The sequence below is a fragment of the Bubalus bubalis genome, chromosome 20, assembly GCF_019923935.1.
Source record: "Bubalus bubalis isolate 160015118507 breed Murrah chromosome 20, NDDB_SH_1, whole genome shotgun sequence".
NCBI lineage: Eukaryota > Metazoa > Chordata > Mammalia > Artiodactyla > Bovidae > Bubalus > Bubalus bubalis.
Genome location: NC_059176.1, coordinates 32,818,154 through 32,830,159, shown reverse-complemented (window position 1 = coordinate 32,830,159; position 12,006 = coordinate 32,818,154).

The following is a 12,006-nucleotide window of genomic DNA, read 5'->3' as shown; positions in this document are numbered from 1 at the left end:
ACACAGAATTGCACACGACTGAAGTGACTCAGCACGCATGTACGCCACAAGGAATTATTGATACTCACTCCTTGACCATGTTTGGCAAATGAGTTATCTCGAGGAGGGGGTGAATTTTCCTAAACTTCTCTCTTTTTTTTTTTTTTCTGTGTCTCTCATTTTTCAAGTTTCTCACATGTCAGAACTAGTTTGTTGATTATGCTCATTCCTCCTATCAGGATTCCTGTAACTAATTGCATAAATGTTTAATATTCTTTCCAGTTATCACTTCTTGATGTTCTTATTTTAAATAACAAATATGCTTGTTAATTATCTCAAAATATTTCGACTGGTATAGAATGAAGCTTGGGCTCCAAAATCACTGCAGATGGTGACTGCAGCCATGAAATTAAAAGATGCTTGCTTCTTGGAAAAAAAGTTATGAACAACCTAGACAGCATATTAAAAAGCAGAGACATTACTTTGCCAACAAAGTTCTGTCTAGTCAAAGCTATGGTTTTTCCAGTAGTCATGTATGGTTGTAAGAGTTGGACTATAAAGAAAGCTGAGTGCTGAAGAATTGATGCTTTTGAATTGTGGTGTTGGAGAAGACTGTTGAGAGTCCCTTGGACTGCAAGGTGATCCAACCTGTCCATCGTAAAGGAAATTAGTCCTAAATATTCATTGGAAGGACTGATGCTGATGCTGAAGCTCCAATACTTTGGCCACTTGATGCGAAGAACTGACTCATCTGAAAAGACCCTGATGCTGGGAAAGATTGAGGGCAGGAGGAGAAGGGGACGACAGAGGATGAGATGGTTGGATAGCATCACCAACTCAATGGACATGAGTTTGAGTAAACTCCGGGAGTTGGCGATGGAAAGGGAGGCCTGACATGCTGCAGTCCATGGGGGTCGCAAAGAGTTGGACACAACTGAGCGACTGAACTGAACTGCTAGAATGAAGCAGTGATGTTAATCAAACTTCTCAGGGCAGAAAGTTAACTTATGGCAGAAAGATAAACTTGAAGTTCACATTATCAACCATTATTGTGTATGGTTTTCCTTAAATCACTCCAATGTTTTAAAAGAGTTAATTTTTCTGCCAAGTTACCATATGGCAAAACCAATAGAATATTGTAAAGTTAAATATAATAAAATTAAAAAAAAATCATATGATAGTTTAAAGACATGGAGAGCACACTTCAATCCACAGACTCCTATATTTTCAGAACTGAAAAGCACAATGCTATAACTCTAGCTTAGCCTCACTTTCTCACACATGCTAACAAAAATCCTAGAGCTTAAATGATATGTTGATCAATTCAATTATTACAAGAACTGTTACCAAGTTCCTCATTCGCATACCCATTGTTCTCCTAAAACTATTTTCTTTTCTTACCTTAGAATACCATCACTGCACAAAACAAACTACCCATACCTTTTTCACCTCACTTATCCCTTGCTGTTTTCTGTGTTGATGTGCAAATGCCTGATCTATTAATCATTTAAAGGAAGGTGACTAAATTCAGGTGCACATCAGATGCAGTTTGACTAGTAGTATGTAAAATACTAATTTTACATTTACCTAAAATATTCCTGATCTAGTGCTTTCCTGAACAGTATTTGAATCTGGGCTACGTTTATATGTTTTAGACTTTATGAATATGTTATTTGCAATTGTTTGAGCAATAAAAAAATAAAATTATAAAATATCTTCTGTCAGGATCCTCAGAGTACTATGTATATATAATAATTACAACATTACAAAATTATAATAAGCAATCATCCACTAGGACAAATTCAGGGAGGAAAAAGTTTTGAATAGTGTTACATAAATGTAGAGAGAATTAATTGTAAACTCAAAAAAAAAAACAAAAACCCTGCAAACATGATTAAATGCAAAGCCAGACACAAATCGAACTGAACACATTTGTCTTTGGGAAAGAAATGATAAAAATGTTTTGGCAGTAAAATGAAATTGCTTATAAGTCATTTCAAAATAATAATACACCCTGGAAGATTTTATTGGTTTTATGACTTTAAAACTGTGACCCAGTGTCTTGGATATGCTTCCTTGTAAAGTTATAATCTAATTATAAAGTGGCCAAATATTAAAGAGCTGCTGTGAATCTGCTGCTGCCTCCAAATGTTACTTTTGATGTTTAAAGCTCTTCTAATGAAAATTGCATGCACTAACTATCAATAGAAAAAGATTAAATACTATAGTGCAGTGAAGTGAAGCAGAGATTGGTTTTTCACCCTGTTCAGGTTATGATTGCATTATTGTGAACTTAATATTTGTTCCAAGAGAAAATGCTTTCTTTCTTTAAATATACATTACAATAATTGAATAGACAAAGTTATTCCTGGAAGTTAAGGGGCATTTTAAAACCAATAGAAATAGTTGTATATTGTTTCTTCCCTCTATTCTAAATGCCTCTTTTCCTCAACTCCAACTCTGCTGTTGTTTATGAAAACACTATACGATGCTCCAAGGGAAAGAAATATGTTTCTCAACTGCAGAAACTTATTGGAATCTTTTCTTGTACCTCTGTTTCTATTTAGGGGTGTGTGTGTGTGTGTGTGTGTGTGTGTGTGTGTGGTGTTTGAGTTATTGATGAAACAGGAGGGAAATCTAGGGCTAGGGTCTGGTTAACTTACTTAGCTCATTACTATCTTCCACCGCCCATGGGAAAACTGTTTTCTGGTTCTTCGCTGTCTCTGTCCCATTCATTCTTCTACTTCTTTCTACTTTCTTCTAGCATCCTTTTCAAGATTGCCACATTTCAGTATTCCACTCAGGCCAGTCTTTAGTTTTCCCCTGGGAAATACTTCTCCATGCTATAAAATCAGACTTTTGTCCTGTATTTTTCTTTTCATGGCTACAATTCTTATTCCTTAAGCCAAATTTCAGTTCTTAAGAGTTAGGATTCTTACTAAACTCACACTAAAATGTAATGTGAATAATGACTATATTGTTATGTTTAGGAATAATTATCTAATATAAGTCTACTTATGTTTCAAATAAATATGTAATAGACGATGAAATTTCAGGCAAGTGAATTTAGCTCCCAATAGGATTCTACACTCTGATCATCAGACTATGAATATATTATTTCACATGTCAAAAAGAACTTTGTAGATGTAGTTAAATTTCCTAATCAATTGAATTCAAAAGAAGAAGACTGACCAGAAGCAGAGGCCCAATATAATCACATGATCCCTTAAAAGCGCAAGGCAAGGCAGAAAGGGAATTTAGAGAAATCCAAAGCACAAGAAGAATTCAATGATTCTTTGCTTGAGTTTGAAGAGAGTCATGTGTCAAGAAGATAGGGACTTCAGTTCTACAACCACAAGAAGCTGAATTTTGTCCACAACCTCATAAGCTAGCATGGTGCCCCAGAAGAGAATAGTAGCCCTGACAGATATCCTAATACCTTATCACTGCTGCATCATTCATCCATTTAAAAATACTGCTTGTTAAAATGTAAGCCATTAAAAAAATAATTCAAATAAAGCTCTTGTACCTTTGTTTATCTTTTCTAAATCTGTCCCTAATATGTTTTCATGTGCCAGCTTTCATATTTGTATCTTCTGTTGTCCAATATTATCCTGGCCAATGTGTTTAGTCAATTCTGTTACATATAATGAAATATCTAAATGCTAGCATTTATGCCAGCTAGTAATAGCTAATCTATTTATTTTTCAGCATCTGCATAAACTCTTTCAGAGTGTTGTCACTTCTCTATTTAGCTGGAAAGACTGACAAACAAAATCTGAAAAAGACTAGTGTTTGCAGAACAGAGGGTTTCATACCTCCCATCTCCCTGGCTGCATATTTTCAAATTTTATGCCTCATCTGCTAAAATCTCTTTCAACACAAACCCCAACTGTGCAGCTGTGTAAATCATGCATTCCCATGACCAGGTGTGCCAAGGATGACTGTGGAGATACCCCTGTTAAAGTAATCCTCCCACTAGAAGAGACACTGATAACATTGATTTTTGGATGTCAACAGGCTGGATGGCTTAGAAGCCAAATAGTTTAAGATGGTTCCAGAATGCTTTCATTTGAAGCATGATTATAACTGTGTTGTTATAAAGTTTGGGAAAACTAGAAGCACCTTCTCTGTGCTAATAATTACTGGAGAGCATTGTTCTTTGCAGACTCAGGAATCCTTAACATACAGGCTGAACTTGCCCTGCTAAAATTTTTCTGTTTCCCTTCTGCTGATGCTGAAAAAATAATACAAATCATAGTTTTTCATCTAATAAGCATCAATTACTCAACATAATCAAAAGAAGACGTTCACCTTTTCATCTATCTCTGTCATCTGTCTTGTATCTATCTATCATGGAGCTACCCTGAGGCCATCAGTCATTACACAAGTTGGTTGTTTATTTTTTTAAACTTAGTTTTACAGCATGACTCTTAAGAAATGGCTACCTTGGACATGCCTGTGATGACCACAGCGAAGTAAAATAACACTGCCTTGCTGCCTCAAGAGGAAATCACTGACTTTTATTATAGTAGTGTGGTTTATGCTAGTGTTCCCTTTCAATGAAGGTCTAATATGACAAATGGTGTTAGGGGAATATTTTAAATCATCGTCACAAATCAGTATATATTATTCCATCAGTTTGATGTTTAGATGTATAATACATATTTTCCTTTCAAAAGAACTGAAAAGTAATGTATTTTGTTTACTGGATGTTCCAAGCCTATGATGAATACATCCTTGCTCATGTCTCTTTTGTATGTTTACTCTGAACTCCTCAGAAGTTAAAGAGAAATAATGGTTTTCACTGGGAGCTTTGTTGTTGTTTGAAAATAACAAACTTGACACTAGCAAATAGTGAAGGGGAAGAAATTTAAAACCTTTCATATCCTTAATACAGGTAATAGGAAATAGATTTGTAAAGTAGAATTTGTGGTTGCTTAGATTTTGATTTTACTCAGAAAGTCACTGAATTGCTTTTGAAATTACAACTTTTAACAACTCTTAAACAGGAGTAATACTATAAGTTTCTAATCCATATCAGAGACCAATTGGTGTGTGGATTAATGCAATAATTTCTACCAAGATTTTTGGTATATATCAAATGGGCTGGGTGAACACAAGATAGTGCTGTTGTTTGTCATGAAATTGTGATTTTTTTTTGTTTGTGTTCAGTTTCTTTTAAATCCCTCCTTTTTCATTTTCCTTAAGTTAGTTGCTTGCTGTCTTGATTCAATATTAGCCTAGGTTTTTCTGCTGATGTTGATTTATGTTTTTCTACCCACCATCTCTTGAAACACTCCTCACTCTACAGGCTTCAAAGTGTGGCATTTGGAGGCTTAGAAAAACTTTTGCCTGTGGTTTTAATACAATGAAGAGCACACAAAATTTTAATCACATCCAACAACATATTGCATAAAAACTTACACTTAAACTTGTATTGAAAGAAGCCATTGGCTTCTTCCTGAAGGTATTATCTCTCAAATTTTATTTTGAGAAATAATTCTAGTATAATGGCTTAGGACTGTACTTTTAGCTTCATATTTATCAACCTACAATTTCTTTATGGCTTATATGGTCTTCTCTTGCGGCTCAGCTGGTAAAGAATCTGCCTGCAATGGGGGAGACCTGGGTTTGATCCCTGGGTTGGGATTTGTAAGGGCTTCCCTGGTGACTCAGACAGTAAAGAATCTGCCCACAATGCAGGTGACCTGGGTTCAATCCCTGGGTTGGGAAGATCCCCTGGAGGAGGGCATGGCAACCCACTCCAGAAGTCTTGCCTGGAGAATACTATGGACAGAGGAGCCTGGAGGGCTACAGTCCATGGGGTCACAAAGAGTCAGACATTACTCAGCAACTCAGCACAGCATGACTAATTTTGCCTGTTTATTCTCTTGATTTATAGTTCATGTTGACAACTAATTAATTGTCCTATTTTAATGTTTTGTTCTTGTTCATATGTCTAAAACTGGAAATTATAGACCACTTCCAATGAAAGTCCAGAGAAGGCAATGGCACCCCACTCCAGTACTCTTGCCTGAAAAATCCCATGGATGGAGGAGCCTGGTGGGCTGCAGTCCATGGGGTCGCTAAGAGTCAGACACGACTGAGTGACTTCACTTTCACTTTTCACTTTTATGCATTGGAGAAGGAAATGGCAACCCACTCCAGTGTTCTTGCCTGGAGAATCCCAGGGACAGGGGAGCCTGGTGGGCTGCTGTCTATGGAGTTGCACAGAGTCAGACACGACTGAAGCGACTTAGCAGTAGCAGTATCAGTCCATTGAAAGTTACAATCCACTTCTAAGATTCTGCACATTGTAAGTGGTATAAGTTCAGTTCAGTTGCTTGGTCGTGTCAGACACTTTGCGACCCCATGGACTGCAGCACACCAGGCTTCCCTTTCCATCACCAACTCCCTGAGCTTACTCGATTCGTGTCCCTCGAGTCAGTGATGCCATCCAACCATCTCATCCTCTGTCGTCCCCTTCTTCTGCCTTCAATCTTTCCCAGCATTGGGGTCTTTTCCAATGAGTCAGTTATTTGCATCAGGTGGCTAAAGTATTAGAGTTATTAAACAATGTATTGTTTTCTATATCCATGTATTTGTTTACTAGCTCTGAAAGTCAGTTAGAGGAGACTGAAGTTTATTATTTTAGTGAACAACTAAGACATAATCTTACCTGTTCTTTCAAAAATATTTATTAAGTGCCTTTTGTGTATCTTTTACATTTAAGAAAATAATTTTATAATATACACAGTAATATATATTATATATATATATATATACTTTATGAAAGGATTTATGTTATAGTAACCAAATGTCTTGACTGTGTTTTTTTTTTTTTTTTTTAATTTAAAATTAAGGAGATGACCTGTCAGGCAGAATATTAGAAAATCCTGTTGATAATGTTAGTTCCTGTTTAAACCTATCTCAGAAGGAAATTGTTCACAGTTTTCATAAGCCAAATGTCTTCTGACTTCAAATCCATTCTCCTCCCACCATAATATATAACCACTCATTTGCAAGGGATGCAGTTATTGTCAAGGTGCTGCTGTTGGTGTTTCTTTGCTGAGCTGGGAGAGATTAAGAGGAGATACTTTTACAACATTTGTTCTTCCTTAGAAAAGATTCCTATGTATCTTTTTATTAATCAAAATACATGTAATGCACTAAAAACTCAAGTTGTCAAGAATAAACATTAAGGGTGCTATGAATGCATTTTTTTCTTGGCCATTTCTGTAAATGGGAACTCACTATTTGCAGACAAAGAATAGTATCTTGTTTTAAATATGTATTGAGACAAAAGGCATGCCCTCAAATCTCATCACTTAAAAAAATTTCTTCCCATTGGGAAAATTTTATGATTATTATATGTGCAAAAAAAAAAATGGTTAAACTAAAAAGGACTTAAACTGCTAGGGTAATACTTGTCTCTCTTGTATATTTTCTATTTTACATAAGACCCAAAACATGGTGAAGAATGATTCTGAATCATTCTATAATGATACCAATTTTTATTTTTATTTTATAGTTCTCTGTTTTATAACTAACCATGGCATAGAACTGTAAACTAAACACCAAGGTCATCTTTTACTGTGTTCTTCTCTGCCTTGGAATTGTCTATTTTTCATGCTTGTTTTGCTGTTTTGAATATAATGTTCATTTAGAGAAGATTCAGTAAGTTGATCCTTTCTTTTTCTTGTACTGAAAAAAGCTAAAATATGCCTTTTTGTTCTCCTGACTTTGCCAATACTTGTTGACTGTAGCATAAAAACTCATTCTGGCTTCTGATTTTGTGTTCAGATGACATGGCATGACTTCAGAAGTTTTAGATTCTTCCAAAGATGGGCCTGAATCTAGTACTAGCTGTGTCAAGCTACTTTTCTTTTTTTGATTACATGTGTTTTTGTCAATAACTTGACTCATTTTTATTGTAAACTTTTATTTTTAAATGGCTGACTACAACTTGGCAAGATTGGTGCTTTGATTTTATGCACACATCTTAGTTGCCAAAGCTGAAATTACCTTAGGAAAGAGCAAAATGAAGAGATCCCATTAGGAGGCACTATTTTAGATATACCCAGTCACATGCTATCTTTGAACCATGACAAATTCTTGGCCTCCGCTGATTGCCACACCTAAATATTCTTCAATATTTTCTTTCTGCAAAGACACAAGAATCATATTAGGTACCAATTAGTTGAGCCTCAGCCCCATTCCTTCCTTTTAATAGGTAGCAGTGTTTCCTTGGCTATATCTTCATCTGCAAGTAATTTCAAGTCTGGTATTATTTATCAATTTCACTGATTAAAATAACCATACTTGAACTTTGGTTTACAACTCTTTAATGTTTAAGCAGATAAAAATTTCTCAATCATGTCTGCTAAGGAGCAAAGAGGAGAAGGCAATGGCAACCCACTCCAGTACTCTTGCCTAGAAAATCCCATGGACAGAGAAGCCTGGTGGGCTGCAGTCCATGGGGTCGCTAGGAGTCGGACACAACTGAGCGACTTCACTTTCACTTTTCACTTTCATGCATTGGAGAAGGAAATGGCAACCCAGAAGGCACAAGATTATGTAAAATCTGTAACTTCCCTTTCTTTTTCCATCAGAATATTCTTTTTAGACTTTCATGTGTAATCTTGTCTATTGTATTAGGATCTCTTCATTTTCTGCAATAAAGCAACATGGAACATTGTCCCTTAACCCTGTCCGCTTCCCATATCAGAGTGACTAGTTTATATTTATACCACACATCATCAGTGCCTATCTCAGTTAGGGATGACCTACACAGTAAACACCTTAAGGACAATGGAACAATAATCTCACTGTTTCCCCAGGAGTAACATCAAAGCCACAGTTTTTTTGGCTCCAGAATTCTCAGGGAACATTTTTTCATAAATCTTGTCATAGCAACTTACTTATTTACAGCTGTTTACTGGAGGATTTTTGGCACACTGCTTTTACTCAGCTCTAGTCACTTTTTTCCCCTTTCAACTGACTCTGTTAAACCCATATGTCTTAGAGGTTTGCAGCCACTGACTTTCTGTGCATCAAAAATCCAAATATAACTTATCTAATCATCTCATATCCTCTGCCACCCACTTCTCCTCCATATCCATAGTTACTCCTTATGTGCAGTTTTGGTTCTAAGGATTCAACCAACTACTTACTGTGTAGTACTCTAGGAATTGCTATTGTAAAAAATCCATATTTCAATGGTATGTATATAATCTACTTTGCACTTCTTTACTAATTGGCCAGACGTCCCCAGTGGCTCAGTGGTAAAGAATCTGCCTGCAATGCAAGAGGTGCGGGTTTCATCCCTAGGTGGGGAAGATCCCCTGGAAAAAGGCGTGGTGACCCTCTCCAGTATGCTTACCTGGAGAATTCCATGGACAGAGGAGTCTGGTGGACTACAGTCCATAGGGTTGCAAAGAGTCAGACACAACTGAAATGACTGAGCACACATGCACTAATTGACCACTGTATTGACTTCTAAAGGATAAATATGCTTTATTAGCTAGTCTGAAAGTTGACATCCTAATGTTGAATCTTCACAGTTTGACACATTTTGCTTCTAACCATTTATGTTACCTTCACACTTTTCCCTGTACAGCATACTTATGATATGTGAAAAAAAGTGAAAGTGTTAGGCACTCAGTCCTGTCCTACTCTTTGCACATGTAGCCACCAGGCTCCTCTGTCCATGGAATTCTCCAGGCAGAATACTAGAATGGGTAGCCATAAATATGATACAGTCATATCCAATTTAGCTTATGAATGTGAAGTAGATATATTTTGGTTCATATTCTGTAAAAATTTGTTTGAGTGATCTTGATGGAATTGTCTATATTTGGATATATCATCTATATTAATTTTTATCTTTAGAGGTTCTTCAAAATAGAGTTGAGATGGGTTGCCTTACATGAATTACAATGAGTGCCTTATCTTTGTTTTTGTTCTCCCTCTGTTTTGTAATGTAATTCATTTTGCAATACGATATGCATCTATTTTAAAAATTCATTAAAATCTTACTCTTACCTCCTACTGAATATGCCCCAAACTAACTGTTTATGTGATGATTACCTTATTATTTGGAAAAATGTCAATTTCTCTGAAAAAAATCCCCTTTTAAAATGGATCAAGTTAGATTCTTCTGTTTTACCTTTTCAAATAGACTTTAATTTTTAGAACAGTTTTATATTCACATTAAAAATTAAATGGAAAGTATAGAGAGTTCCCATACACTATCTGCCCTCTCAGCAGCCCAGCCCCACTTCTCCACTATCACCTTTCTCCACTAGATCGGCACATTTGTTACAACAGATGAACTGCATTGACACATTATTGCTATCCAAAGTTCATAGTTTATATTAGGGTTTTTCTTGGTGTTCATTCTACTGTTGTTTTTTTTTCAGTCACTAAGTCATATCTGACTCTTTGTGACCCCATGGACTGCAGCACACCAGGCTACTCTGTCCACAACTGTCTCCCAGAGTTTGCTCAAATTCATGTCCATTGAGTGAAGAATGATGCTATCTAATCATCTCATCCTCTGTCATCCCCCTTTCCTCCTGCCTTCAATCTTTCCCAGCAGCAGGGTCTTTTTCATTGAGTTAGTTCTACCCATCATGTGGCCAAAGTATTAGAGCCTCAGCTTCAGCATCAGTCCTTCCAATCAAAATATAGGCTTGATTTCCTTTAGGATTGATTAGTTTGATCTCCTTTCTGTCCAAGGAATTCTCAGGAGTCTTTGCCAGAACCATCAATTCTTTAGCACTCTGCCATCTTTATGGTCCAATTCTCATATCTGTATGTGACTACTGGAAAAATCCTAACTTTGACTATACGGACTTTTGTCAGCAAAATGATGTCTCTTCTTTTTTAATACACTATCAAGATTTGTCATAGCTTTCCTTCCAAGGAGCAAGCATCTTTTAATGTTATGACAGGAGTCATTATCCACAGTGATTTTGAAGCCCAAGAAAATAAAATCTGTCACTGTTTCCACTCCCCACCCACTCCTATTTGCCATGAAATGATGGGACCAGATCCCATGATCTTAGTTTTTTGAATGCTGAGTTTCAAGCCAGCTTTTTCACTCTCCTTGTTCACCCTCATCAAGAGGCTCTAGTTCCTCTTTGGTTTTTTACTTTAGAGTGGTATCATCTGCATTTCTGAGGTTGTTGATATTTCTCCCAGCAATCTTGATTCAAGCATGGGATTCATCCAACCCACATTTCCTATGATGTACTCTGCATATAAGTTAAATAAGCAGCATGACAATATACTGCCTTGTTGTACTCCCCTTCCCCAATTTTGAACCAGTTAACTGTTCCATGTCTGGTTCTAACTGTTCTTCTTGACCTGTATTCAGGTTTCTCAGGAGACAGGTAAGGTGGTCTGGTATTCTCATCTCTTTAAGAATTTTCCACAATTTGTTGTGATCTACATAGTCAAAAGCTTCACCATAAATTCAATGAAGCAGAAAGTAATGTTTTTTCTGTAACTCCCTTGCTTTATCCATGATCCATGTACATTCTATGGGTATTAACAAATGTATAATTACATATATCCACCATCATAGTATCATACAAAATAGTTTATCATTCTAAAAATTCTATGTGCTCTGCCTATTTATCCCTTCTTCTTCTCTAATTCCTGGAAACCACTGATTCTTTTATTGTCTCCATAGCTTTGGCTTTTCTCAACTGTCAGAAAACTCAGTATGTAGCCTTTCAGATTGGCTTCTTTCATGAGTAATATACATTTAAGATTCTCCATGTATTTTTATGACTTGATAGCTCATTTATTTTTAGCATTCAATATTATTCCATTGTCTAGATGTACCCTAGTTTATTTACACATTCACCTATTGAAGGACATTTTGGTTGCTTCCAGTTTTGGACAATGAGGAATAAAGCTAATGTAAACATCTGTGTGCAGATTATTGTGTGGACATGTTTTCAACTTATTTGCATAAATACCAAGGTGTGTAGTTGCTGGATCATATATTAAGTG